The following is a 26652-nucleotide window of genomic DNA, read 5'->3' on the forward strand; positions in this document are numbered from 1 at the left end:
AATTTCAAATTTTTCAAGAAAAACCGAACAAACCGAACCGATATTTTATCGGTTAATTCGGTTTTTCGAAAACCGAATTAACCGAATTTTTTTAAATATTATAAAATTTTTACTAATAAATTATAGATTTATAAATTTATTTATTTAAAATTTATAAATTATTTTTTTAATTTAATTAATTATTCGGTTTATTCGGTTTAACCGAATAAGAAAATTTAAAATCGAAACTGAACCGAATTAACCGATTTTTTTAAAAAATAACCGAACTTCCGAAATAACTGAACCGAATTAAAAATTTGGTTTGGTTTGATCGATTTATTCGGTTTAACCGAATTTTTGCTCACCCCTATATTGATCAAATAGACACACAACAAGATCCAGTAATAGTTTGACCAAGAATCAAATATTATTTACTTAGGCTTGAATTGACGAGCAAACATGTCTTTTCCGTTAACTATCAGTTTGACCGGCTCAACGCCGTTGACGCCGTTGAGAATAAGGCTACGTTTGGTACGACGTAATGTAATCACGCTCGTAATGTAATCAAGTTTGTAATGTAATGTAATGTAATCTTGATTACATACTATGTTTGGTTGAAGAAATGCATGTAATCTTTGATTACAAGAATGATTACATTACAGTATTTGGTGTACATTATTTTCAGTAAGGAATCTAATTTTTATTATTATAAAATACCAATAATATCCTCCTAATTTTTAAAATAAAATAAAAATAAATGTAATAATAAAGATTATTTTTATTATCTTTAAAATAAATTATTTTATTAATAATTAATAATTAATAATTATTAATTTTTATTATTAATAAAATTAATAATTTTTATTAATAAAATTAATAATTATTTAATAATTTTATTAATTATAAAAAATAAAAATTATTAAAATATTTATTAATTACTAATTAAAATTAATTAATAATTTTTAATAATTAATAATTTATTATTAACTATTAATTTTTAAAATTAATTATTAATAATTAATTAATTATTTTTATTTTTAAAATAATTAATTAGTTTAAATAATAATTAATTAAAATTATAAAATAAAAAATTATTAAAATAATTAATTAATATTTTATTAATTAATAATAATAATAAATAATTTTTATTTAAATTATTAATAATTATTATTAATAATTTTATTAATTATAATTATTAATACTTATTTTAATAATTAATAATTATTTTATTATTATTTTATTAATTATAATTATTAATACTTATTTTAATAATTAATAATTATTATTTTATTAATACTTTTATTAATTATTTTAATTAATTTTATTAATAATTAATTATTAATTAAAATTATAAAATAAAAATTATTAAAATAATTAATAAATATTTTATTAATTAATAATAATAATAAATAATTTTTATTTAAATTATTAATAATTATTATTAATAATTTTTTTATTTTAATTATTTTATTAATTTTAATTATTAATACTTATTTTAATAATTAATAATTATTATTTTATTAATACTTTTATTAATTATTTTAATTAAGTTTATTAATAATTAATTATTAATTATAATTAATAAATTATTGATTTTATAAAATTATTAATTTTATTAATAAAGTGGAAGGGTATATTTGGTACTATAAAAATAGAATCTGTAATGTAATCGGATTACATACTATTTCCTTTGTAATCCAGATTACATATCTTGGCTCCTCTTTTGTAATCCAATTACATTACATTATATCTCTAAAATGTTACCAAACAAAGTAAATCATCTTGTAATGTAATCCTGATTACATTACAAGCCTGATTACCCCTTACCAAACATGCCCTTAAGTGCTTTGTAGGGTTCTTTCCTGAAAACAACTTTACCCTGTATCGGTGACGCCACCTTGACTTTCTCCAAGCAATACCATCCCAATTTACTGATGAAATAGTCAGTTATTTCTTCTTCACTCACGGGATTCGTATAGGAGAACGTGACGTATATGGAACGTTGGTCCTCCGCGGACGCCGAAAGCTCCGCGATGGTGTCCGCAGACACTACAGAAAAACCTACGATTAGCGATCGAATTTTTGATCGCTAATCAGTCGCTAAATCCGATTAACGATCGAAAAAAAATCGTTAAAAATTTCGTCGTAATTCAATTTAGCGATCGAATTCAAAATCGGTAGCTAATTTTAGCGATCGAATTCAAAATCGATCGCTAATTTTAGCGACCGATCTAAAATTCGATCGCTAAAATTAGCGATTGAATTCTATTTCGGTCGCTAAATTTAGCGACCGAATTCAAAATCAGTCGCTAAAATTAGCGATCGATTTTGAATTCGGTCACTAATTTCGTCATTAATATTAAAAAAATTTATCATTATCTTATGATTATATTTACATACAATCAACATTAAAATTCCTTTTCATGCAATCTATATTTGCAATTCATATTTAAATTACATATCACAAATTTATGTAAATAATCAAAAAATTAATTTTTATTGAAGACAAACTTGTTCATACATAGAATTGTAACAAAAATAATTTTTGAAATGAAAAGATCAAACAGAAAATAACACTCTTATTTTCTCTAACTACAGCTAGATAGGGATCACACACAACTCCGATCAGATCCAGTGCTCGTAGTAGTTCTTTGTGACAGTCTCATCGACTCAGCGATAGAGAAGAGCTGAAGCTTCCACCTTGCGAAATCTGGCTCGCTGATTCAGTGATAGAGAAGAGCTGAAAAAAATAACATCAATTATCTGTAATTTCAACTTACAAGTCAACAGAAGTGTACCAAAAACAAAAAATCAAAATTATTTTTTAGTTCATCATTAAACTAATATGAAAAATATTGCATTAGCAAAGTATAAAGGTCAAAGTATTAAAGTGCTAAAATGAAACAATAAATTCATGCAGTTAACTGCATAAGTGGCACATTAAAGGTTATTCTTCACCCACAATGTATAGAATTTTCATTGCCGGAGGGCCTGGCCAGCTCGGGCTGTAATTGAAGATGTGGCCATTGTCGTCGATAGACTTCAGCCGCCAGCACATTGTACCGATTGAAACTTTCCTGCATTCTTTCATTAAATATTATCTGGCCATCTCCGATGAGAATGCCGATGACGAACAGAATGGCGGATTCGCGGTGTCGTTGGAAGAATTGTACATTGAGCCGGTCGCAGGCAATGATAGGAAAGGTGACGAGGCCATCAAGACCGAATTAACTGAATTTTTTTAAATATTATAAAACTTTTACTAATAAATTAGATATTTATAAATTTATTTACTTAACATTTATAAATTATTTTTTTAATTTAATTAATTCGGTTTATTCGGTTTAACCGAATAAGAAAATTTAAAATCGAAACTGAACCGAATTAATCGATTTTTTTTTAAAAAAATAACCGAACTTCCAAAATAACCAAACCGAATTAAAAATTCGGTTTGGTTTGATCGATTTATTCGGTTTAACCGTTTTTTTGCTCACCCCTAGTCGGGCGTTGGTGGATGAATAACCGAACGCTAGCAACATGTCGTAGGCCTTCCGTTCGATCATGTGGAAGAAGAGCGTGTCGTAGACTGAAAGACGAATGGAAGAAGAAGAAGAAGCCATTGGGAGCAAAGATATCGCGCATTGGGAGCAAGAAAAGACAGTAGTTTATAAGAGGATCTTGTGAAATTTAATAATTACAAGAAGAACTTGCGCATTGGAGGGAGATTATCGGGTCGGAATTAATTTAATAAATTAAATAATTATATTTATTACTTTAATAATAAATTAAACAATTATATTTATTAATTTAATAAATTATGCTATTAAAATAATTATTTTATTAATATATATATATATATATTTATTTATTTTAAATTTTAAAAAATTATAAATAAATTATATTTATTTATTTTATATATTATTAATTTATTATCATCATTAATAATATTAATTTAATTTAATTTATTTTAAAAATAATATAGTAGATATTAAACTGTTTATGTTTTATTCCTTTTAAATAAATAAGTTAAATTAAATAATTATTAAATTATATTTTATACTTCATAATCTTTATTATTTAATAATCAATTATGTATGATAACTTAGGCTAAATGCACCTTTAGTAATATAATTAGAAGGTAATTATTATAGCTTATTTAAAGATTTTAATATTTAACTTAATTTAAGGTGTTAGAGTTCCGGATTTAAGAAATAAAATATATAATAGTAATAATATTTATTATCAATGATGATATATATAAATAAATAAATAATTTTAGATAATATTTTAGATTTTTTGGATAATTTTATTGAGTTTAAGACTAAATCTATTTAATTTATCTCAAAAAAATGATAAATATCCAATCGGTCTCATGGACTCAATCCCTGGGGGTGGTCGGCCCGGTCCCACGGAAGTTTCCCACCGACCTATTTAATTTATCTCAACTTCATATATGAGTTGATTAATTTAATTAATTAAAGTTTTAATAAAAAAACTAAGTTAAAAAAACATCGTCCCTGCCCCTCATGCACGCGATCCTACGCTTGTCGCCTTAAACCCTCGGTGAGCCTTCCACACGAAGGACGGTGGCGATGACGAGCCGACACTGCTCTCGTTGCTTGCATTTAACAACCGACCCCTAGCGAGCATTCCACACAAAGGAACGCTGATGATGTTGAGTCGACACCGCCCTCGTTGCTCGCTCTCGATGACCGACCCCCGATGAGCCTTCCTCACGAAGGAACAACAACGACGTCGAGTCGACACCGTCCTTGCTACTCGCTCTTGACCACCAACCCCTAGCGAGCCTTCCGCACGAAGGAACGACAACAACATCGAGTCAGCACGACCCTCATTGGTGGCTCTTGACAACCGACCCCCGCCGAGCCTTTCTCACGAAGGAACGACAACGAAGCCGAGCTGGCACTACCCTCATTGCTCGCTCTCGACGACTAGCCCCCGGCAAGCCTTCGACACGAAGGAATGACGACGACATCGAGCCGGCACCGCCTTCTCTACTCACTGCTCACACTCGACGATCGATCGCGACGCAGCTGGATTCTCGTTAACCCCGAAATCAAGAAAAATATCGCTCTACTGAGATAATCACATTTCAGATTTATAACCTCTTTTGCTGATGTGATGAGCATCCTATATCCTCTTTTGTCTCTACTCGTATTTATGTCAAGATCTTCTCGAGATGACTTCCCTAAGTCACGTGTTGTGTCTCCGCTTCGATACTAGTTGAAGGGGTAGATAAGTGATCCGAGAGAAGACCTACAGTTCGATTCCGTATCCGATGGTTCAAAGCAACCCGGCAATAGGAATTGGATTGAACAGAGGAGATCACACCACCGTTCAAAAGTTGTTTGGTTTGCTATCATGAAGGGGCAGCGAACTTATATGGTGTGGTTGTTCCAACCACAACAATTGCCCTGAAACAAAAGCCAAAACGAAAGGAAGAAGCGATACCTTTAAGTGGAGAAGCAACCATTGCTTCTCCTCATGTTCCTTGCTTTCACTGCTGGTTACAGATTCCTTGGGCTTCAAAATAGCTGACCCTTGGGAGGCACTGATCCTAGGAGAATTAAGAACCAGTGGTGAGCTTTGGAACTCAATGGCCGACAATAACTAGCAAACCCAAGTTTTAGTTGGCGACAACACAAAGAAACCTCTTTCTGTTAAGCGACAACAAGGAGAGGAGTGGAGGAGTTTTGGTGGCTAATTTGAGTCATTAAATGTGACTAGACCCTTGACTATCAATCTTACCCGTAACTATGAATCCGACCCGTGACTATCAATTCGACCCGTAACTGCGAATTAGACCTATAATTGTAGGACCAGCCCAAGCGGGCCCTCTCTCGACCCACTATCGTCTAATTAGTCAACTTACGCCTCCTTCAACTAGACTTGAAAGGGAGGCTTGTGATGTGACAAATCCTGATTAGCCTTACATGGTAGGGATGGTCAAGGAGCGAGCTGATGTGTCAAATCAAAAAGTCAATGGTCAACCTTGAGTAGAGTAGTGCCTCCACCTCATCCCAATCTTGACTATCTCAGTCTCTCGACTATCCCGACCTAGACCATCTCAGTCTCTCGATCATCTCGGCCTCTCGGTCATCCCAACCTGAGCCATTCAACCTCTTGGCCATCCCGATCTCGACTATCTCGATCTCTTGGTCATCCTGACTTCAACCATTTCGGTCTCTCGATTGTCTTCCTCGGTCTCAACCACCTCGAGCTCGGTCGTCTTGGTCACTCCATCTCTTTCGACCACTTGGTCATCCCGACCTGGATCATCTCAATCTCTCGGTTATCTGCGGCCTCTCAACTATCCCTATGTTAGCCATATCTCTCGGCCACTCGGCTATTCAAACCTGGACCATCTCAGTATCTCGGGCATCTCGACCTCTCGGCCATCCCTACCTGAGCCATCTCGGTCTCTCAACCATCCCGATATCAACTATCTTGGTCTCTCGGTCATCCTGACGTGGACCATCTTGGTCTCTCGATCCTTTTGGCCTCTCAGCTATCCCGACCTGAGCCATCTTGGCTTCTCAGCCATCCCGATCTCGACTATCTCAGTCTCTTGGCCATCCAGACCTCAACCATCTTAGCATCTTGGCCGCCTCCCTCGGTCTCGGCCACCTCGAGCTCAATCGCCTCGGTCACTCAATCTCTCTTGACCTCTCGCTCATCCCAATCTCGACCATCTCAGTCTCTAGGCCATCTTCGTCTCTCCATGCCTCACCTTGGCCACTGCCTCCGCCTCCCATGGAAGCTGCCAAAATCCATCAAGCATGTGAGCCCTGTTATGTTTGAGAGATATCTTAAGACAATTGCCTTATGGTTGTTGTCACGCCCGACACGAACTAGGCTTGCCGCAACGCTAGCTTCGCTCGTCGCGCATGAACTGTAACAATGTCAGAGCAAAATACAAAGTAAAATTAAATAACCTGACTATATACATACCTCTGAAATAACTCCCTTAGTGTTATGTATATATCTCAACAATTAAGCTGGAGTCAAAGAATAGGGAGAGTGAGCACAAAGAGATACGAAAAGTGTACATGAAAATATTAATAAAAAGATCACCAACATCATGTATCTTTTATAATTTTCATGTCATTCATTTTTTCTTTCCTTTTTTAATTAATATCATCCGTTTCCATTATTGTCTTATTTTATTCGATCACTCAATATGATTTCTTGAATGGGTAAACGACATACAATCTACTCATCTAGAATGTGTTATTTAGGAAAAAGTGAACAACCTGCCTTCCACCTAATACAAACACATATTTACAATTATTCCTTAACATTCATCTTTTATTGTCTTTTGAATTATATTCATTAGTTCTCCTTAATTTATCATTTTCCAACATTACACACATTATAGTGTTATTTTATCTATCATTCAACATAGCCTGTTGAGTGAGTGAACCACATATAACATCCTCAACAAGCATGTGTTGTATAAGTAACGATGAATGACCTGCATTCCACCTAATATGAACACATCATGTATAAATGAAAATTTCAAGGTGAGCGACCTGTAGCCCATTCGAGAAGGATGCATCGTATATAAGAGTAAATGACCTACAATCCACTTGTAATGAAAAACATTGTATGTATGGACATACACATGCATAAATCGGATGAACGACTTATAATTCACCCGAAAAAGATGTATCATATGTTCATATTGTAATGGCCCGCAATTCAACCAATACGAAATATATCATGTGAATGCACATATAGAAACACACACATATATATTGGATGAACGACCTGCAATCCATCCGAAAAGTGTCTCACATAAAAATAGGATGAACGACTTGCAATCCATCCCGTGAGATGCCTCACATAAGAATAGGGTGAACGACCTGCAATCCACTCTATAAGGAAAATTTTATCTTAACTTGTTCGAAGTTTAGGCACATGCAGAAAGATTCAAAAGTACATTCAAATTTCAGAGCAAAGAGTTCTCTATTTATAGAGTTATTTCCCTCATTACTCTGATATAATTAATCTCATATCTTTTATGACAATTAAAACTGATTTCCATGACATGAGAGATATATTCACTTCTCTATTAACTTGGCTGAGAAGTTATATGCTTCCTATGAGCGTTAAGTCGAAATTCTCTCATATAGTTATATTACTTATTTCAGTTATAAGAACTGCAGATTTATAATTTATTAATTATATTCATCCTCTATTATTTTTTCATCATAATTCAGATTATCCCTTTTTTCATTATTAATTTATATAAAAAACCATAGATACTATAAGAAAAGGCAAGCAACATGCATGATAAAAATCAACCCTATAGATAACAAAAGAATCATGTCATCTATTAATATTTACTAATAGAATGAATTTTATTTATTTATTTATTATCACAAGGAAGTATCCTTACGATGACTTATATAATACCTTGTAAATGAAATAACCTTTTAATAAGAACAACCACAAATAAATGAATTTTATTTCCCTTGTATGGCAATCCAAATAAAATTGATAGTATTTTATATACTACATATACTTGATTTATATCATATACTCTTAGGGAAATTAGCAATTGAACAGAGCTAAGAAATTCTTGGATGTGGTTGAATTTTGAATCAATAAAAGATCAAGCAAAAGGGATCCAATGATTTGATCATGCACGAAAGAAAATTGAAAGAGATCAATCAAGAACCTCTACCTCAACTAAATTTGGCAGTGCTGTGACGACGTGCGACGGTTGCGACGATGTGTGGCGGCAACAACGTGCGACGACAACAATGACCTGCGGCGATGACGACGACGTGCGACGGAGACGACGATGATGACCCGAAGCAAGGATGGTGGCGATGGCAACGACAGTGTGAGGAGTTTGAGGGTGCATTAGGGTTTTGGAGTTATAGAGGTTTTAAAGATCCTTTATTTACATTTTGCATAAAGGTCCAATAATTTTTTTAATTTTTAACTAAGACCTTTTTATTTATTTCAAGATATAACATCCTACCCCCCTTAAAATACATTTGGTCCTCCAAATTTTTAATTTAGTTTAGTATTTTACCTGAAAGAAGAAAAAAAATGAGGAAATTATTCTTGCACGTCTTCCTCGCGCTCCCATGTAGCTTATACTAAGTCTTGGGTGATTAGCCAAAGCTAACTCAAGATGATGTATAATGTGGATTTTAACCCTTTGTTCACAAGAGTTGTATAAGATGTAATCGGCATGTTGCATACCTAATTATACTAAGTCTTGGGCGATTAGCTAAAGCTAACTCAAGATGAGATATAATGAGGATCTTGTCCTACATGAATCTTGTCGCTATTGGTTTTGGAGCTAGTAGTGTGGGTAAACTGTGGTTACCTACATCCATGACTAGCCCCTACCAAAGCTCCACGATTCAGTGGGAGCATCATTTAATTAAAGGTCTAATTAAATGATTTAGATATGATACTCATTTATGCATTTTAATATTGTAGATCACCATGTTGTCAAATACGTCGAATATTCTCTCTCTGCGATAAGTCCTTAAGAAGGGCAAGCTCAATGGAGTAAATTTTCTGGACTGGTACAGAAACTTGAGCATCATCCTCAAGTAAGAATGTAAACTGTATATTCTAGAGCAACCCCTTCCTGAAGCACCCAGCACTACCACTATTTGTGCGGAAAAAGATACTTACAAGCAGCATCAGGATGATGCACTGGATGTATCATGTCTTATGCTTGCTACCATGAACTTTGAGCTTCAGAAGCAACATGAGAACATGAATGCTCATGATATGGTTGAAGTATCAAAGGAAAATTAGGCACGAGCAATTTGAGGAGTCTAAGGCCCTATTTGCATGCAAGATGCAAGAGAAAACTCCTGTAGGAACTCACGTACTCAAAATAATTGGGTATGTGGAGAACCTCGAAAGACTAAAATTTCCACTGGCCAAGAATTGACCACTGACCTCATTCTACAATCGTTGCCGGAAGGGTATAGTCAATTTGTCATGAACTACAACATAAATGAAATTGATAAGTCATTGCCTGAGATGCTTAGCATGCTAATAACTATTGAGCCCAATCTCAAAAAGACTAAGTCTGATACTGTGCTGATGGTACGGAAAGGAAAAGGAAAATGGAAGCTTACAGGTAAGGATAAGAACCAAGTCAAGGGCAAGGCCAACTCTTCTGCACTAAAACCCAAAGGCGGGGTGGCTAAGGAAGGAACATGCTTCCATTGTGGCAAGACCGAACATTGGAAGAGGAACTGCAAGCTTTATCTCGAGAAAGTCAAGAAGAAAAAAAGTGAGACTTCTTCATCATAGGTATTAAATACCAGTTGTGTGTCTCACATTTGTACCAATGTGCAGTGCCTACGAAGAACTAGAGCATTGATAAAGGGCAAAGTGGACCTATGAGTAGGCAATGACGCAAGAGTTGTTGCTATAGCTGTAGGAACATATTCCTTATCTTTGCCCACTGGACTTGTCTTAGAACTAGAGGAGTGCTATTTTGTACGTGCATTAACTAAGAACATAATTTTTGTATCTTGTTTGGACAAGAAAGACTTTTCATTTATCATAAAGGACAAATGTTGCTCTATAATATTAAATGATATGTTTTATTATAATGCACTTCTGATGAATAGACTCTATGTTCTAGACTTAGAAAATCCAATCTATAACATAAATACCAAACGGTTCAAACCTAATGATTTGAACTAAACATATCTCTGACATTGTCGCTTAGGTCACATAAATGAGAGTTGCATATGTTAGCTCCATAAGGATGGACTTCTAGACTCATTTGATTTTGAATCATTTGAGGCATGCGAATCTTATCTTCTAGGCAAGATAACCAAGACTCCTTTTAGTGGACACAGCAAAAGAGCTACTACTTGTTAGGACTCATACATACTAATATATGTGGTCCTTTTAATGTAGCAACTAGAGGAGGCTATTAGTACTTATTACTTTTACTGATGATATCAGTAGATACGACTATATGTATCTCATGAAACACAAATCAAAATCCTTTGAAAAATTCAAAGAATTCAAGACTGAAGTACAAAACTAACTGGGTAAGTGTATTAAGATACTTCGATCAGATCGAGGTGGTGAATATCTTAGCCAAGAGTTTCGTGACCATCTAGCTGAGTGTGGGATCATATCCCAACTCACTCTACCTGGAACTCCACAGTAGAATGGTGTATCTGAGAGGAGGAATCGTACTCTATTGAATATAGTACGATCTATGATGAGTTAGACAGATCTTCCTACTTTCTTCTAAGGATTCACTCTAAAGATGACTATTTTCACACTTAATCGAGTTCCATTAAAAGCCGTCATAAAGACACTATATACGATATGGATTGGGAAGAGTCACAAGATATCCTTTATAAAGATTTGGGATTATGAGGCTTATGTTCGACATCAAGTCTCAAACAAGCTAGACCCTAAATTAGATAAGTGTTATTTTATAGGATATACCAAGGAAATAAAGGGATATTACTTCTACAATCCTCATACAAGGCAAAGTGTTTGTCGCTAGAAATGATATTTTTATAGAAAGAGAGTTTATTTCTAGAAGAACCAGTAGGAGTAAAATTCATCTTGAAGAAGTTCAAGATACAGAAATAGCACTGAGACCTTGATGAAAATTAAACAGGTACCATAAAGTATTGTGGATCATTAGTTTGTTTCACAAGAAATTATGGAGCAACTTTAGTGTTGTTAAAACCCGATTTTCTTGTAGTGAGATATCCTTTATAAAGATTTGGGATATGAGGCTTATGTTCGACATCAAGTCTTAAACAAGCTAGACCCTAAATTAGATAAGTGTTATTTTATAGGATATACCAAGGAAATAAAGGGATATTACTTCTACAATCTCATACAAGACAAAGTGTTTGTCGCTAGAAATGATATTTTTATAGAAAGAGAGTTTATTTCTAGAAGAACCAGTAGGAGTAAAATTCATCTTGAAGAAGTTCAAGATACAGAAATAGCACTGAGACCTCGATGAAAATTAAACAGGTACCATAAAGTATTGTGGATCATTAGTTTGTTGCACAAGAAATTATGGAGCAACAACTTGTTCAAGTATACCAACCTCTTCGCAGATATGATAAAATACGTCGTCAGCCTGAAGATATTCATTTCTCTTGTCTGACTACGATGATATTATGCTTGTTGAGTTGAACGAGCCTATATCCTATCAGGAAGCTGTGATAAACTCAGATTCTAAGAAATGACTAGAGATCATGAGGTCTGAAATGGAATCCATGTATACTAACCAAGTATGAACTTTGGTTGATCCACCTGAGGGGATCAAACCCATTAGGTGTAAGTGGATTTTTAATAGAAAAACTGACATGGATGGTCTTATGTATACCTATAAAGGGCGACTGGTAGCTAAAGGCTTCAAGCAAATTTATGGTATTGATTATGATGAAACCTTTTCACCAATTGCGATGCTTAAGTCTATTCAGATCATGTTTGCTATTGTAGCTTACCATGATTATGAGATCTGACAAATGGATGTTAAAACTGCATTCCTGAATGGAAACCTACTCGAGAATGTATACATGACATAACATGAGGGTTTTATAGATCCAAAAAATGTTGGAAAGGTATGTAAGTTGTAAAGATCCATTTATGGGCTAAAGCAAGCTTCTCGAAGTTGAAATCTTCGATTCGATGATGTAGTGATTCACTGCGTTCCAATTGCTTGCCACGGAAGCTTCTTCAAAGAGTTTGGTTTCATCAAGAATAAAGATGAACTTTATGTTTACAAGAGGGTTAGTGGGAGTACAGTATCTTCTTGATCTTGTATGTAGATGACATATTCCTCATTGAAAATGATATCCCTTCATTACAGTCTGTGAAGACATAGTTGGAGAATTATTTCTCAATGAAGGACTTAGGTGAAACAGCCTACATTCTAGGCATCAAGATCTATAGAGATAGATCTTAGAGATTGCTTGACCTAAGTCAGAGTACATATATTGACAAGTTATTACATCATTTTACCATGTAGAATTCCAAAAGGAATTTTTACTGTTATCACATGGTGTGAGTCTTTCGAAGACTTAATGTTCCTCTTTTAAGGAGGAGAGAGATCGTATGGATCAGATCCCTTATGCATCTGCTATAGGGTCTATCATGTACGTCATGCTATGTACTCACCCTAATGTCTCGTATGCATTGAGCATAATGAGCAGATACCAGTCAGATCCAGGTGAAAGTCACTGGACAACTATCAAGAATATTCTTAAGTACTTGCGAAGGATAAAAGAATATTTCTTAATATTTGGAGGCGATAAGGAGCTAACTGTAAAAGGTTATAGTGATGCAAGTTTCCAAACTGATAAGGATAATTCCAGATCACAGTCAAGGTATGTATTTTGCTTGAATGGTGGCGCTGTGAGCTGGAAGAGTTCGAAGTAAGACACAGTTGCAGATTCTACAACAGAAGCCGAGTATATTGTTGCGTCTAATGCAACAAAGGAGATTGTTTGGATTCGGAAGTTCGTTGTAGAGCTTGGGGTGGTTCCTAGCATAGTGAACCCAATAGACTTCTATTGTGACAACAATGGGGCTATTGCACAAGTTAAAGAACCTCACTCTCATCAGCGTTCTAAACACATACTACGATGCTTTCATTTCATTCGAGAGATTATCGATAGAGGAAATGTGAGGATATGTAGAGTACCGACTAATGTTAACATCACAGATCATTTGACCAAGGCTTTGGCACAGAGGAAGCATGATGGCCACCTAGGTCACTGGGTATTGGATACTACAGTGATTGACACTAGTGCTAGTGGGAGATTGTTAGTAGTAGCCCTTAAACCAATTATGTGATGGTTGACTAGGGACTTTTGTATCATATTCTATTGTTAATAAAGGTAAAGTTTGGTTATTATATTTACTTCATGATTGTGCCAAATGACTAAATATAATAATGTCCTTGAGTAGTAGGTTATAATCTATATCATATCAATTAGTTGAATTGATAGCGAGATGATGTGGAGGACACTACTCTTAATTATTCTTAGTCAAACATTAATATTCAAGGACAATATTAATGCATTGAAACTAGCATATAGGTCAATTGATGACTGGATCTCACAAGTCATGGATATGTGATATCACGTTGACACATGAGTATATATTAGAGAATATATACTGAACTGACCTGTCATGAGAAAGTTTTATGGATCGTTATATGAGTGTCATAAACTTTCTCATGTGACTATTAGTATGAATAGTCCTTAGACTTGAAGTCACTACGGTTCCCTATATAAGAAGTTGTATACTTTAGTATCGTCAAACGTCACCCGTAACAGGGTGGACTATAAAGGCAATCACTGGGTATGCAATGAATTATGCGGAGGGATGTAAGTGATGTAAATGTGATCTATCCCTCCCATATGACAGGAGTGATATCTATGGGCTCCTTGATCGAGTAGGATAACTAAATGCATGATCATGCTCAAATGAGTCAATATGAGATATTGAGCTCATTTACTTGAGTGAATCTATTCGGGGATCAAGAAACACAAAGATTGATATTGAGGATGACATGATCTATGCCTCATTAATCAATCTATATATCGAGGATAGAAGGATATCATCATACATTATAGTAGTCATGGAAAAGTTAGGTCGGATCTCGACTTTCTCGTCACTTGGGTAGTAATGATGCATTGCTAGATGCCGCTCATTACATGTGTCTAAAGCGGTTTAAACACATTACCAACGTTATGAGAACCTATTAGGTCACACACAAAGGACACGATGCTTCGGAGATTGATTGATTTTAGTTTGACTAAAATATGATCCGAATTGGATTAATTGAGTTAGACTCAAGTGAATCCAATTGAATTATAAGATTGAGTTTAATTTGAGTTAGACTCATTTATATTAGACTCAACTAAATTTGAATAAGATATTGATTCATTAAAATATTTAATAAATTAATAATAGAGGAATACCAAGGGGTTTTTTCTTCATTGGATGAAGAGAAGATGAAGAGTCAACATGAGAAACATGTGCTCTATTTTGGTTTTAATTGGCTTTAATGTGAGAAAACTAGAGGCAAAAACCCTTCATATTTATAAGATGAATATAAAAGATTTTTTTTGTATTTTTCAAAGGTACAGAAGGTATTTTAAGCTATCTTCTCTCTCTTGGCCAAACACCTCTTTTCTTCCTCCTCTTTATTTTGGCTGAATCTCCTTGTGTGGCTAGCACTACAAAGGCGATTCTTCTTCGAAGCTTGAGATTGTGTTCATGTGGTGGATACGCATAGAGGCACGGACGCTTGAACGTGCAAAAGATTCAGCGAATCGAGAACGAGCAAGATAAACAAAGGACACGCTTCAAAGGTATAAATCTATTAGATAGATAAATCGAACTTCGTACGAGTTTTCTTTTGTAGGGATCACTCATTGGGATCATATTTCCACTGTGAATTTTGTTGTTTGTCACATAGGATTACCTACATATCGATGGTTCCTGAGGTTTGTCGTTGGACGCTCTGATTTGAGATCAAGTGGATTCAAGCTCGATCCACGACTATATCTGAGTCGGGAGAAGTTTGTTGATGGACGCCTTGACAAACTGACCAAATTTTTCAATAAAAATAGAGTAAACCGAACTGATAAAATATCAATTAATTTGATTTTCAACCTAATTAACCGAAGTTTTGTGTGATGTAGATATGCGACTATATTTGAGTCGGGAGAGGTTTGCCGATGGACACCTTAATGAACTGACTAAATTTTCTAATAAAAATAGAACAAACTAAACTGATAAAATATCGGTTAATTTAGGTTTTGACCGAATTAACTGAAGTTTTGTGTGATGTAGATAAAATTTTGTGTGATGTTGCTCTTATGGAGGCTAGGATAAATTCTAAATGGGGGATTTATCATCCATTCAATGTGGGAATTTGATCATCGAGTTCATGCATATTCCTAGGACTCTCGGATTAGCAAGGGGGTGCCGGCACCCATAGGAAAAAAACAAAAAAGATAATAATCTGATAGCCCTTTTTATGATATATCACGCTACTTGCTACTTGGCCTGTTAAGAGATTGAATTACAAGTTGTTTGTTGTCGCCAACGAAGTTTCATTATGTTTTTCATCTCTTTCTCAGTGATTTAGATAGTTTTGCAATCCTTTCTCCAACCCATTTTTCAAACTAATGAAACCTATTGAAAAAGCAAAAACTCACAACATCAAGGCAAAGAAGACAAATCCACATACTGTGATTTTGTTTGTCTTGATATATTTAGGATTCATACCTGGCCCAAATGCATAGGTAAATGGCTAATGAACATCTATAAATATATATCAAGACAAAAGTTGCATGGAACAATAGATTAACTCACAGTCAATTGTTCTTAACTATTATTCCAATCTATCGATGCCTAAGCAATAAGAATACTTTCGAACCATATCACAAAATTAATTTCTCTTATATTAATAAAACTAATTTCTTGTGCATTTACAAAATTAACTCAATAGAATACCTCAAAACTATTTACATTCTTAAATAACACAAAATTAACTACATTAATTACTTCAAATTAAATCACATTCTTACATCAAACCATGAACAATCTACAAGTTACAACTTCCAAAAGTTTAACCACTATAAGTTTAAAATTAAGAATTACAAATTTTACCAAATGTCAATTAAAATTTAAGAGATGATAAGCATAATTCAACTTCCACATAAATTACATCGTGAAGGCTAAATATTAAAGATCATATTGCAAACTTGATTCTTGCATGATGTGGTAACATGGAGATTTTTTTTTGTCCTTAAAACTTTAACTCCTTATGATATACTTGTCCTTAAATGATCAAAAAGTAAAAAATTGAGAAGTAAGCAATTAGGAAAGGAAGTTATTGTTGGTGCAGAGAGCACTAGTCTGCCTCTAGTGTTTTGATATTTAACAATCTACCTAGGTCTGATCAATTTAACCAAGGGTTGATCTAAACAGGACTTGATATTTGAATGTGAGTGAAGTTTAGTCAGGTCAGTTTAACTAGATGACTAACAAGAAGTCCTAGTCAGTTAGACTGAACAAGGAGAAGTCCTAATTAAGACTAGGTAGAAGAAGTCCTAGTTGAGACTAGATAGGAGAAGTTCTAATTGGAGGCTAGGCGAGAAGTCCTGGCGAGTGAAACTGGGCAGAAAGTCCTGGTGAAGTTGAGCAACAAAGTTCTAACTGAAAGTTAGGTAAGAAAAATTCAAGCAAGTCACGGGTGATCGGATGTTTGGTAGGTGAGAAGTCTACCAAGTGACTAGTTTAATTGAAGGTTAGGTAAGAAAAGTCCAATAAGGTCAAGGATGATCAGATGTTTGGCAGGTGAGAAATCTACTAAGTGACTAGTCTTAACTAAAAGTTAGACATGAGTAAGCCTAATAGGTCAGACCCATAAAGTAAGGCTTAGGTAAGCTTAGTAGTTCAGACTATAATTAGGCTTAGGTTGTTTGTTTGTGTATATGCTTATCTTGTAGGAACCAGGAGCTAGAAGCAAGATTGGGAAAGCATAAGAGAAGCAAACAGAAGTAGTCGAATCAAACTCAAAGTCAACTCAGATCAAATTTGAGTTGACTGGATTTGGGAGCCTGGACGTTACTCCAGGCACTCAGATGGTTCAAGCGCCCCTGGTTGGTCAGGCGCTCAAATCAAGTGGAATTAGCCCCGATAAAGATCGACAAAACCAAATCGGATTGGATTGGTTCAGGGCACTCGGAAAGGGATCTGAGCGCCTAAAAATGTTTTATATGGCCTCCACGTCTAGCCCTAAGACACAACCTAATCTCCATTACTCTTTATCTTGCGGTGCTATCAAACGCGACCAACGCCCTACTCGTACAACCGAAGAAGTTTTAGGAGGAGTGCAGTGCTCAAGACTTTCAGATCGGCTACATATGTGTTTGTTATTTTGTGTATTGTCTTACTCATTTTGTATTTCATTATTACTATTATTGAATTGTAAGATGGGCTTTTCCGCCTTCAAAAATTTTCAAAAAGGAGACTATTAGTGGACAACCACCTTCCTGTGCATAGGTCTTGGACGTACTAACCCTGGGAGATCAGGAACCAAGTAAAAATCCGTGAATCCCCTATTTTATTTTCTAATATCCACTGTGAGTGTTTGATAGAACTAACAAACAACGAGCGTTATTCACCCCTCTCTAGTGCACACTAATCCTACAATTATTCAAATTTCCAAACAATGAAGGTCAATTTAAATAAAATATAATATTTAAAATATACCATTGATTATGATGTCATTCATCCATGTATCGATGTTGTTGAAGAAAACAAATGTATTATAATTATTGAGAATTCTGATAAAAAAATAAAGTTAAATAAATAAATACTTGATAAGTTTATAATTATAAATAAAAATCTAAATATATTTTTCTTTAAAAGGAAAACTTTACCGCTTTCAAATTTTTCCACATCTTCTAAAATTTTTTCAATGTTGATTGGTTTCAAACTTAACCGAAGCCAATCTTGAGTACAAATAAGACTTTCTACCATCCTAGGAATCAATGAACTCCTAAAACAATCAAGTACTCGATCATTAGTTCTGAAAGCGGATTTTGAAGTAGCTATTGAAACTGGAATAGCTAATACATTACAAGCAATTTGAGCAAGTATAGGAAATCTATGATAATTTTGCTTCCACTATCCCAAAATGTAAAAAGTATCATGATAATCTTCAATTATTTCATTAAGATACTTGTCTAATTCTGACATATTGTCATCATAAAAAACTTGTGCCTTTTGTTTCTTGTACTTCACAAATATTGATTGTCTTTTTAAATCCATTTGACTCATATTTTTTGAAGCATTGTCATTGACAACTGATTCTGAAATAGATGGAACTCTTGAAGTATTACATTGAGATTCTATTTTTTCCTTATAATTCTTATATAAAGTAAATAAAGTGTCCTTTATTATCTTTCCTACTCATGCAGCCGTCTCATCTCCATATAATTCAATCAACATAAATTCTATGAAATCCAATTTATGCCTTGGATCAAACACCACCGCAATATAAAACAACTTTTCATCTTATCGGGATCTCCTCAATACCTGTAAAATTTATTTTAATTCTAATTCCCATTGAATACACATCAAGATCATCACTTTCTTGCCACTCCTTCAAGATGGTATGCATAAAACTAATCTCATGTGAAAAAGTATTAGATGTGGCATACAAAGATTCTGAAACTTTTAATGTTAGCTCATAAAAAATTTGTAGTAGAAATGTAAAAAGTCTAATATTATTCCAATCTACATTTGTTAGCATCCCATCAAAAGTCTTCAATTCTTTTTTAGGTTTACCATCTGATTCAAATATTATCTCTCCATTTTTATTCAAAATAACATGCCAATCTGTATATTGAAGATCTAATTTAAAACATAGATCTTATTCATCAAACCTATCGAAAGCTCTTTCAAAATTTTGAATTATATTCAACATCAAGAAAGTTAAGTTCCATTTGATTGGTACATTTAAGCATAATGAATTCTTGCATTCAATTTTTTCAGTCTCTACACATTCTTTGAACTTGATTAATATAGAGGGGGATTGCTTAACAAATTTAATTGTATTCCTGAACCTCATCACAGATTGATTTATATCTTTTAAGTCATCAGCAATAATCAAATTGATTATATGAGTTATACATCTCATATGAATATATTTTCCCTTCAAAATAGTAGAATCTCAATTAATCATCTTTTTTCTGAAACTATTGATAGCAACATCATTTGAACTAAAACTATTCATAGCAACATCATTTGAACTTGCATTATCAACTGTAGTAGTAAAAATTCCATTAATTCCTCAACCCCTCAAGTAATTTTCAATGACTAAACTAATAGCCTCACCTTTATAACTTGTAATTGGACAAAATTTAAGAATATTCTTTTCTATAAATTCTAATTTGTATCAACAAAATGAGTTGTTAGACACTTATAGTTGATTTTTTGAATTGGTGTCCATGTATCAGTGGTTAAAGAAAGTCTTTGTGTTGAATCATGCAATAAAGTTTTCAATTTTCCCCTTTCAATTGTATATAATTCAACACAATCACTTGTAACCGTCCATCTTGAAGGAATTCGAAACTTTGGACATACCATGGATATAAATGCTTTAAATCCTTCTCTTTCTATAAATTTGAAAGGGAGTTCATCTATTATGATCATTCTAGCTAATGCTTTTCTAGATGCATCTTGATCAAATTTTTAAGAAGTCAAACATACGTCACTCTCTCTTGAACTTAGTTGTAAATTTAACTGTGCTTGAGTTGTTTCAACATACGACACTGTTTATGCTCCAAGTGCTTGTGCTCTAGTGATCAAGAAACCTACTGGTGTTCATCTACAAATCTTGGAGCAACCTCTTGAAGAAGAAGAAGCATTCTCATCACTTTTGTGTAACATCTTTACTCTTCTTCTTCCTTGTATTGTTTGGTTGTTTGTATACAACTTGTAATCTGTTGTAAGAAGGTTTCTCCACCTTCGAGGTTTGTCCGAGAAGGAGAAGATATAGTGGAAGAGTGAGCTGAGTGAAGATCCTTAGATCAGTCGCCTCAAGGAGGCGGATACCAAGTAAATCTTTTGCGTTAGCATTGTTGAGTTGAGAGGGTGTGTAGCCAGGATTCTTCATCGACGAAAGTTCAAGCTTGATCAAGTGAAGCTATTCAACCCCCCCCCCCCCCCCCCCCCCCCCCCCCCCCCCCCCCCCCCTTCTAGCTTACAAGGTCCTAACATCAAAGATAAGAATCTCTTGTTGGTTGATATGTCTTTCTATGGAATGATTGAAGAAATATGAGAATTAAACTATCATCAATTTCACGTTCCTCTTTTCAAGTGTGTGTGGGTTGAAATGACAAAAGAATAATTGACAATGATGAATGTAGCTTCACCTTGGTCAATTTGAACAAACGAGGGCATAAGAATAACAAATTTGTGCTTACAAGTCAAGTCTTTTATATTGATGACCTATTAAAAGAACGGTGGTCAATTATTCTTCGAGTTCCAAATAGATGTTATGAGGGAGAGGATGATGATTGGAGTAGTATTCTTGAATCTCAACCAATTGATAATGTTGATACTCATTATATTCATGTTCATGAAAGATACTTTAGATCAGAAAACGAGGATGTCTAGGTCATGAACAAGAAAAAAAATGATGTTTTGCATTTTTTATGTCATGTTTATGTTATGAACAAGAAAGGATGTTTTATGCACTTTAAAAAAATTTATGTTATGCAATTTTATATCATGCTTGTGTTATTGTTATTATTTGTGTTTGTGTTATTATTATTATTATATATATCATGTTTATGTTACTGTTATTATAATTATTTATGTCATTGTGTAGATTTTAACATTGGTTTCATTTATGTTCTTATGCAGGCAAAACTTGATGCATCGTAAAAATAGAAAAAAAAAAAGTAGCATTTGAGGAGTTACATGGAGTAGATGATGATGAGCTATATGGAGTAGCCAATGCGGAGCTACATAGAGTGTTGATGTTAGAGTAACTGATGCGGAGCTATATGGAGTAACCGATGCGGAGTTACATGGAGTTACTGATGGAGAAGGATGTTCTATAGATGTGCAAAAGAACAAGCAAGACCCTACATCGATGTGTAAACTCACTGTAGCTGCAAGATAGGGGAAAAAACCAAAGACTGATTATGATGGCATGGGGTGGCCATTATACAATGCAAATGGAAACGTACTGCAATCGTACATTGGCTTAATTTGTTGCTAGATCTATGGTGCTAATCAACATAAAGTCTTGGCCTACTATTCCAGAAAACATAAAACAAAAATTATGGGAAGAGATCTCGATAAGATTACTTTTGTTCATTAAATCAACATGTAAATTAAATTCTTTTTACTCTTGTTCTCCCAATTGCTAGGTAAGATTCCTTATCTAACCTTTCTCAAATCTATTTATCCATTAATATATACATACAATCCCATCAAGTTAGCTTTCCAACTCTCTGCTGCCACTGTCTTCTTCAATCCATTCTTGCCATATTAATAGTACAATTAACCAGCCTATATTATTATTATTTTCTTATTCCTGTTGAACTTCTCTATTAATACTACCAACTAATATTTTGTGTTGCAGCTTGTGTTCAAATTAGCACCACAAAGTGAGGTTATTGTGATGAGTTCAGCAGCTCAAAAGTGGCGAGATTTCAAAAACAAACACACTAGCAGATTTGTTTGGCCAAATAAAGGTAATTCTAAAAATTTAAGTTCTCCATCGAATCAGTATCAGTTACCAAAAGTAGTTTGGAAAGTATTTGTGAATCAGAGACTTCATCCATCATGGGAGGTACTTCATGATGGCATTGTCATGTTTTCTTTAAGAATTATTAATTTCCATACGTAACTCAAGAATATAATGATGCAGGTTACTCCCGAAAAGCAAAAAGAATGGACGATGCATTACAATAAATATCGTCATAGACTATCTCGCAAGGGTTGCATCAGGTTGGAGGCTGAACTGGTAAATTATCATGTTAAATTGATCGATTTTGGAATTATAGAGGGAGAAAAAAAATAATTGCTGAAAATGAAGATGTTGATAGATCACTACTTTGGTGTAATGCCCGCAAGGACAAATTTGGCAACATAACAAATATGGAGACAGTAGATGTTGCTGAAAAAATTATAAATGTTTAGTTTTATCTAATCTCCATATTGCCTAGCTAAATAAAATTGGAGTTTTTGGATTGATTTGTTACATCCCTAATTATAGGGTGACTTGTTGGAAAAGAAGGGCAAAGGAGAGTTCAAATCTTTCTGGAATGAATGATATGTTAACCATTGCCTGAGGAAACCAGGAACACTAATGACGGTTAGAGGTGTGGGAGGATGTGTCAAACCCCAAATCTACTTTAAAACTCCAAGAAAGAATAGAGAATCAGTCCCAGTCCCAGTCCTAAAGGCTTCTGTTGACAATTTCAAAGAACAATTGGAGGAGACTAAGAGTTTGAAGGATGAAGTAGAGAAATTACAGGATCAACTTGCTTAGGTTATGCCAGTCATTAATGATCAAACTTGTGAGGCTGTGACATCAAACAAGTCCTCAAACATGAATGACCCAAAATGGGCAGATGATGTGGAGGTTTATTAATGTGTCACTTCAAACATGGAGGTTCTATATTTCTCAATTTTACATCAAATTGATTCTTTTTTCAGATTCATATATTTATATACAATATCTTGTTGTTATTAATGTTAAATTTGGCTAGGTGCGTTGCGTATGTTTACACATTTTACAAATGTACACAGTAAAAAAATAATAATAATTAAGGCTAATTATTACAATACTCGCAACACACGCATGCAGAATACAATAGATATAAAACATAACTAGAAATTAAAATTTTACAGAATAATAATTATTCTAAACATACCTGATAGATGACGTTGAGCAGGAATGAGATTGATATCAATCGAGTGGCTCTGTCAAAGCTTCGCGTCTATTGGTGATCCACGTCAAGCTCTTGTCTGGATGGCTTCTCAAGCCACGAGTCACGTCACTGTCTTTGGTACTAGTCGACGATCGACAATGATCGATTCGAGAGACAACCCTAATATCGGAAACACGCAATAACACTTATTGTGACTATTTTTTGGGACTTTCTAACTATCACCGGCAATCGTATTCCCAGTGTAATTTTCGGTGGTCAACCTTTGACCACCGATATAGGATAAATGGCCAGAAATCTTTTTTGGCGAAGATGGAACAATATCCGAAAGCTTCACCTGCTTTCGAAGCTTCCATTGGTTAACTTGACAATGGCATAAGGCTTCTCCGATAGCTAGAAATGATTTCTGACAACGAAGAATGCTCTAGTGGTCAACGGCAGCAAACAACATCAAGTTCTACTCGACAACTATAGTAGCTCCAACCTCTCGAGAGTAATCTGATCGAAGAAGGGGCAGCAATCAGACAAGTTCTTCACTAAGAGCTCCGATCGATGGTCGGGATCTCCATCAGCTAGAGTGATTGGAGAAGAGGAGGTAGTCAGGTCTTTTCTCTCCTGCGTCAAGCACTCAGGGAAGCCACCAAATCATGATTTTCGATAAAAAGGAAAAGGGCGGTGCTTGTTCCTCTCCGTAGGTAGTCACACTCGGGAGGGAAGGAGAGATAATCTCTGTTTCTCCTTTACGCTGCCAATGAACCTTAAAGGTGGCAGTGGCACCCAACGCTAGTTGCTCTTCTTCACTAAGAAGAAGACTGGGCGGCGACGTCCAACACTGGCGGCGTTTCTTCTTCACGCGAAGGAGAGGCTCGGTCAGGAAAAAGGACCGCGATTGTCGAGAAGACAAATCGCGATTGTCTACCACCCGAAAGCCTCAATGGCGATCCCGAGGAGTCCTCCGATCACCCACGCAAAGGAGGTGGCAGCGTGCTAGGGTTTTGACCTTCTCGTGGTTGGTAACGCGGAGAGGTTGATCAGAAATCGCAATTGGGAAGGAGAAGGGTGGCGTCGCAAAATCCCTCTCCATGAGAAGAAGGCTACTTGCGAAGGAGGAGGAGGCAACTGATCTCTCGCAATTCATGAAGGTGGCTAGGGTTTTTTAGCACTCTCCCATGCGGCCAAGGAGGACTTAAATTGCCATTCTCACAATTTCCACTCCGGCAGATGCGGGATCACGAGGAGATGGCATCGCCTGCAGAAGCGGGATCACGAGAGAAGAAGTCACGATTTTGAGTCTGTGCGGCGGTCGAGCGGGGAAAATTGGGAGAAAAAAGAACCAAACCAGGTTTAGGCTTTAGGGTTTACTGTAGCGAACTGGTCTGGTTATTGTAGCAAATCGGATCGGGCAACTAGATTTAATGGGGTTTAAGGTTTGAATAGTTGTAATCAATCCTAACCATTAGGGTTTAATGCCAACTGTTCATTCCTTTTGATATTATATCTTATACAACATCTTATTTGATTTTAGTCCAATCTAAAAACCCCAACCAGAACCCATATACTGATTAACTTGAGTTCGGTTCAAATCAAACCAAGTTGGTTCGATTTGATTCAAAATCAAATCATTTGGTTCAATAACCAAAACACCTCTGATTTGAATTAAACTAGTTTTGTTTATTTCGTCTTTAGATCAAGCTCATCATCACTTTTGATTTGCCAAAATATCTTCCATTAGGAACTAAACTAATTTAGTTCATTTCATCTTCATAAGACGATGCCCATCACTTTTGCTTTTTGTCCGGTCTAACCATACTTTATTTCTCCATAAAATCTAATTTCAAACTCATTTTAAGTCCTTCAGAGAAACTTGTAGTGCGTGTGACCTAATAGGTTCTCAGTTATGTTGGTCGTCCGTAATTAATTATTAATTATGGAACGATCATGAGTGACACCTAGTAGTACATCATGATCCCTAATTGATCAAAAAATCAACGATTTATTTTAGAACTATTTCTAAACCTTTTAACAACTACAATAAAATAAGCCTTATTCCTTTTACCATTTTATACCCGTTTAGTTCAAGACAGTTTATTTGTGTCAGTCCCCACTATTAATTGACTACATCACACCTAGCCCAAACTTGCTTTCTTATCCTATGGATTCAAGTTACTCGTACATATGTCCAAGAGTACCATACTCTTGACATATGATGCTTTGGCCAAAGATTTTCAGTAATAATCCTAACAAGCGGCCGCAGGGTATACACCTTCTTTTTCAAAGAGCGGTGAATTCTCTATGGGCTATCCAAACACTTTCGGGCACTTTGACTTATACCCAATCATCCCGAGTTCACACCTCCTTGGAGATGTTTGCTTAAGATGTCAAAGTATAAGCCTCTATGACCAAGATGACTTGAATACCATAACTCAAAGAAAACTTGCACTTAAGCTGCAGTGAGATCTTCATTGACATATTTAGAGAACCATATGAAATCTCATGGCAGGTCACTCCAATGAACTAGTTACCTTTAACTAGCATCCACATTTAACTCTCAATATCCAATGCCTCCTGCCAGTGAGAATAGTTGTTTGGTAAACTAAGGAGTTTAAAACGTGCTAGTCTCAACAAAATTGATGACGTCCATGCTCATTAATTCATTGACTACGGATAATTTTAATACATTCATAATTGCACATGTAGATATGCTCACTAGTTGTGATCCAATTACAAATTCTCTCATGCTATGAATACATGCTATTGTGAACATTCAGTCACTGATGTAGGAGGCGGTCCTGAAGACCAAGTCATGAGATCGATACACGATGTGGGAGGCGTGCCGAGACTGAGTCATAAGGTCGGCGCTTGATGCAGAGAACAGGTAGAGACCAAGTCAATGAGGTCGGCGCGTGATTGCGGAAGAGGCGTGCCGAGACCAAGTCATGAAATCGGCACGCGATGTGGGAGGCATGTGGAGCCAAGTGGCATGAGATTGGCCTCCCAAATCGGAGTGGGTAGAGATCAAAGACGAGGAAGGTCGAACACGTGCTTTAGGAAGCATATCAAGACTGGAGCGGCAGGTCGGCACCTGCTTGAGCCAGCATACCGAGAATCGAGAGAAAGGTCGACATCACGTGCTTAAGAAAGTATACTGAGTCCGGCGAGAGAGGTCGGCACATGA

At 35.1% G+C, this 26652-nt stretch overlaps 1 pseudogene; it reads left to right on the forward strand.

Annotated features, from left to right (window-relative positions):
- Positions 1–9978: 9978 nt before the first annotated feature.
- On the forward strand, positions 9979–24767 carry LOC141848303 (uncharacterized; annotated as a pseudogene).
- Positions 24768–26652: the final 1885 nt, after the last annotated feature.

This window comes from Curcuma longa, chromosome 17 (assembly GCF_044706935.1).
Source record: "Curcuma longa cultivar G26 ecotype Majalengka, Jawa Barat chromosome 17, ITB_CL_G26_1.1, whole genome shotgun sequence".
Lineage (NCBI taxonomy): Eukaryota > Viridiplantae > Streptophyta > Magnoliopsida > Zingiberales > Zingiberaceae > Curcuma > Curcuma longa.